Here is a 5,607-nt window from a genome sequence, read left to right on the forward strand (position 1 = left end):
ATGAGGTATTGTCATTTGTATCATCCAAGAATTGTTCATTTGTGTAATGTAAAGGAGGTTTCTCCCTCGAAGACGTTGATTTTTAAGTTGTTGATCTATCTTTTCTATCTTTTTGTGAGCTGATTTCATAAGAGAGGAAACCCTGATTTGAGCTCCAAAAAAAGTTTGAGGTCTCTTATGAGATCTGTAGATCTCATCCAAAATAGCAAAGAGTGTCCAGACACCATTTTGACTTAAATTTGGAAAGGATTCTTACATATACAACCCTTTTGAAACAAAGATTCCACATCGACTAGTGTTTTTGGCAAGGGTGCTTTCTCCACAATCAAAGCCTCTTGCACCATAACCTCATCTTCTTTGTTACAAGATTGTTGCTCAATAGTTGGGGCTTTTCTTCCACTCGTGAGCAAACCCTCAACGACGAAAGCTCTAACATTTGTGTCGACAACTTCTCTCGCTTCATTACCAATGACGAAAGTGATAATAGTATTCACAACAGATGGAAAAGAAGCGGTTTGGGTCTCCTCCTCAACGAGACATGAATGCTCCTCTACAATGTCGTTATTCACAGGGTTTCGACATAGATGGTGGTGCAGTTCCATTTGCAAGGTCTCGAAGGTCTTCTACATCAGAACTCAATTGTTAAACTAAAAATGGAGACAACCTTTGCAACCATCCTAGATCTATCTTAAATCTGAATCTACCAAGGGCGAGAGGGATCAAATCCCTTTTCACTCTAAAAGAGATTTGCACCTCAAGGTATTTGATCCCTCTCGAGGCTTGGTAGATCTATATTTAAGATGGATCTAGGTTGGATATATGTATATATATATGTATATGTATATGTATATGTATATATATATATATATATATATATATATAGATATAGATATAGATATAGATATAGATATAGATATACATATACATATACACATACACATACACATACACATACACATACACATACACATACACATACATATATTCTTTGGACACATGGTATTGGCCCATGATATTACTCTATGGTATGTATGTATATTTGTTAGGTGTGCGACCAAATCAAATTTAAATAAAATATATCTAGTATTTGTCTTCTTCATGCATTTAGAATGTTATTTAAGGAGTCAAATGAATTATAGTTGTTTGGGCACAAGGTATTGATAATCCATGATATTAGCCCATGGTATTAATTCATGTTATTGTAACAAAGTCTATTTACTTCTTTTTTTAGCTCAATTTTATTTTAGTTATTATTTTCTAATCTTATTTTTTCATTTTATTTTTATTTTTATGTAAGTTGACAGAGTCAAAATGTTTATATAATAGGATACATGATTGGACATTACAACATCTCTTCCATATTGGGCTACATAACACGACAAGATAGGACATTACAACCTCTCTTCTAAACTTGGTAGGAGAGGGCCTTTCGGCACAACCAATGCAAAGACTCCTCATTGTTATTCAAGTAAAACCATGCAATATAAAATTACCCAGTTGGTGAACGGTAAGAAGGTAAGCTTTTCACTTCTACAAAATACTTCCAAATCTTGAACTATTAAATTGTTTTCTTACATTAAGAAAACAAACCCTTACCTAAATAAATGCATTTTTAAATTATATTCCAAAACATTTATTCTATTCTATTAATAAAAATAAGTATGTTTTTCAATATTTAAAAACCATTTTCATCAACATTAAATATATTTATCATTATAAACCTTCACCACTTAAAAAAAATAAACTACAATTCCAAATAATATCTAACTTTATATAAGATTAAGGCTAAATATTATTTGAAAACACATAACTCTCTTGTTCTAACGTCCAGAATGGCAATTTTACCTATTGGATTTTTTTGTAATACTATTTGTTTTGGTTTTTTGTAATACTATTTATTTTACAACTAAGGTTTAGATGTGAAATAATTTACTAATAAAATATTATTAGTGAATATAAAAATTAAATTAACATCCTAAAACCAAAAAACAAACCAATGAATTTAAATAACTTTTTTTAAATAACACTTCAATTATAATAAATTGGATCACATTAAATAAGAATCTAAAAGAAAGTTGTAGTCTAATCAAATTGTTTTTTTTTTTTTAAATCATGAAAATTTCGGCAATATTTTGATAAATTCTGATAGGGATTTTTGTAAATCCAGGTTAAGTTGTTAAACTTCAAGATTTTGGGTGCACCAGAAATTTTTGATGATACTAAATCCATTTCCACCTTTAAAAATATGATTTAAACACTCCTTCTGCAAGATAATTTTGTTAAATTTTTCTGCAAAATAATTTTGTTAAATTTTTTCCTCAAATTCCAAACAATTCGTCCACTAAATAAACTTGTCCCCAAAAAAATGAAACACACTTACATTCTCTTTAACCAGCCATTAAAAATATATATATATAACTTACGGTCACTTTAGAAAGCCCTCAAAACGTAGAAGTGGACATTCCAACAACCCACCAAAAAGGCAAAGAATGACATTAGAAAACGTATTCAGCTTTTGAATCGAACAAACGCAGGGCGCGGCGGAAAACAACCCTTGCGTAATCTAATTGGCGCCTCCCTTTCTCATCTCGATTGAATGAATTTATTCATTCCATTCGTTTGAAGCAGAGAGTAATCCGATCAGACGAGATACACCCAGTTACTCTGCGCCTTAAATGACTGCTCTCTCTGTTCTGTAATTTGGGGTTCGAATTCAAATGTTTAAGATGGGGAAGAAGACGGTGATGAAAAACTCCATGATGAGTAGTTTGGCATCGATAATTGCAATACTGCTCTTCATATGTTTTCCTGAAATGGGATTCGTGCGATTCAGCTATGGATTAGCCTGCGATGCCTCGCCCTGCAGATCGGGAATAGCAAATGACGCGTGTTGCAAAGCGATCGCGCAGAGCGTAGAGAAGGGAATGTGCAGTTGCTTCTGCCGATCACTCAATGGTTGGGGGTATTCGTCATTGCCCTCTAAATGTGCTGCCACTGACCGCTGCAAATCCTGTTCTCTCTGTATTTGTACCACAAGAGATTTTGAATTCCCCTACAATGAAGATGAATTATGACACACCAGGTTTGTTCTTCTCAGTGATAAAATATATTTTACCGTAATTCCTATGTTTACTATGATGTTGAAACAAATCTGTTTAGCAAAATTTCGGTTGCAGAAATTGTTTGAAACGAAGGGTTTTCTGAGTTAACTCGATTCGACCGCACGACCTGCTGCAATTTGATTGGAATTCCGCAGAACTGAACACTGGTACGGATTCCTCAGGAGTGAATTCTGTGATCATGCCACTGGAATTTGTTTGGGAGTTCTGAGAAGAAGAGACTCGGACCATCCTTTTTGCCAATGGATACTGCATACCATTTATCACTTTTTTTTTTGTACGAGGGAAGTGGTTTGTCTCAGGCTTAAAGCTTTTCCCAACTATTCAAATGTGTACTGGTTCAGATTTTAGGGTTTCCATATTTGTTTGAACTCTATTACTGAATTTTATGGCGATATTCGTATGCCTCATCTAAGTGTTTTTAGATGGTTCTACAAACCCTGTTCTACTTACCTTATGCTGTCCCAGAAGCATTGTAGGTCTGTTACAAGGTGTATTAATAAAAAAATCTCTTTTACAGTTATGTGGAAACAATGAGTCAAGTGAGATATGAAGTTAAGTTTTGTTAGTTTTATCTAAGATAGATTATTTTTATAATTTGAATAGACAAATAGATAAATTAAAAAATTGGTAAGTTTATAGACATTAATTCATGAGAAAGACCAAAACATTTATTTCATAAAGATTTTCACTAATTGATCTAATCTTGGGTACTGTTATTATTAATAATTATAAAATAATCAATATATAGGTTAAACTTATCTATATTTAAAAATATATGTAACAAAATTCATACCTATATACATTCACTCCACTTTGCTATACTAGGGAGATTTTTAATATGTAGCTTTGTTATAATACCATGGCTAATACCATGACTTATCAATATCACATACTCAAAAAACCATAATTCATTTCATATGACACTTGCTCATACCACATTTTTTTAATCAATCAATTAAATTAAAAGAGTAAAAATGACATAATTACTTTGGAGATAAATCTCAATTTTTTATTTTTATTTTAGCTTTACGCAAAGGGGATTTGAACCTTGAACCTTGAATCACATCGTTTACATAATACTTCATAACACAATGATTACTAATTTGAGCTACCCCTTGGGAAAAACTAATTGAATATTAATATTAACAACTACTTATAAAATTAATTGTATCTCAGTGCATATATGAATAGTTTGGTAGTCATACTATTTCTCCAATGAGTTTTCAAAAGTGCCTTATACACATGATTTATTTATTTATTTATTATCTTTTATATACAATGGGAAACCTATTATAATCCACAACTCAATTATCAAAGTAGCAATGTGGACAACCATTATTGGCTGCGATCTATGAATGCAATCTGACGCATCTCCGCACTCAAGCAAAACCACACCACCTGGACAACCATCATTGGCTGCTATCTATGAATGCAACCTGACTCATCACCACACTCAAGCAAAACCACACCATCTGGAATTACTCCCTCGTGGTGCTTAAGGAGGTGGGCTTTCACTCAGCTAGATACCTCGATGTCTTGGGCTATTAACTTTTTTCCTTACTTCCAGAGGGTTTTTAGGGCATACTCCAGACCCAACCATACATGATTATATATATAAAATATTTTTAATATATTTTTAAATTTTTCCATTTTCAAATCATAAATTTTGATAATAAAAAAATGTATTATAATTTTTTTTAATTATTAAAAGTACAAGAAAAAGTAAATATAATTTTAATAACAATTATGATAGATAAAATTACAAATTTCTTTAATATAATCAATTACATTAACAAAACTCCTATCTTGGATATCTTGCACAAACAATCTTTTGAGGGGTTGGGCAGATGTCCCCTGTACAAAGATAGTGGCAAAACCATTCGACATCTATTTATCTCCTTCCCTTTCACTAAAAAAGTTTGGAATGAAACTGCCAGACTAAAAGGATAACACTTTAAATGGTAGGGTGACTCTATTGAGGATTGTCTAAAAACCCAGTTCTCTTCCCACATTCCTAAGTCATATGTTGGTTGGTTTTCTCCATAGACTGGGGGATTTGGTTGGAATAAAACCATGAGATATTTGAAGATGTCGAGGGACTCATATATTTTTCAAACTCCCATTATATCTCCTTTTGGGTTGGGTTGGGACCAATCACAAACAATTATGCAGAATTGATGGGCCTCAAATTACTTTTCATTATCTCATAATAATGAAAGAACACAACATTCTTAGATTGCACATCTATGGGGATTCCCTACTAGTTATAAATGCACTGAAATGGGAATTCAAGCAAAGAAACTTCAGCCTCTTGTCACTTTTAAGACAAGTTCGAAATTAGACTAAATTTTTTTCTTAATTATCTTTTGAACATGTTTACAAGAACGAGAACCAAACAAAATATGTGCTTTGAAAGTTGGGGTTAGAGTTGGTCCTAGCAACATGGAAGATTGCAAAAGCGAAAGATGGACGCCAAATTAAATAT

At 32.4% G+C, this 5,607-nt stretch overlaps 1 long non-coding RNA gene across 1 annotated transcript; it reads left to right on the plus strand.

The window, feature by feature from the left end:
• Positions 1 to 2,459: 2,459 nt before the first annotated feature.
• Positions 2,460 to 3,514, plus strand: LOC149258208 (uncharacterized). The gene is made up of 2 exons (XR_016246015.1): positions 2,460 to 3,082; positions 3,177 to 3,514. It is a non-coding gene; the product is annotated as an uncharacterized LOC149258208 (long non-coding RNA).
• The last annotated feature ends 2,093 nt before the right edge of the window (positions 3,515 to 5,607 follow it).

Source organism: Pinus tabuliformis, chromosome 6, assembly GCF_031772625.1.
Source record: "Pinus tabuliformis cultivar Carrire ecotype Pingquan chromosome 6, CPIR1, whole genome shotgun sequence".
NCBI lineage: Eukaryota > Viridiplantae > Streptophyta > Pinopsida > Pinales > Pinaceae > Pinus > Pinus tabuliformis.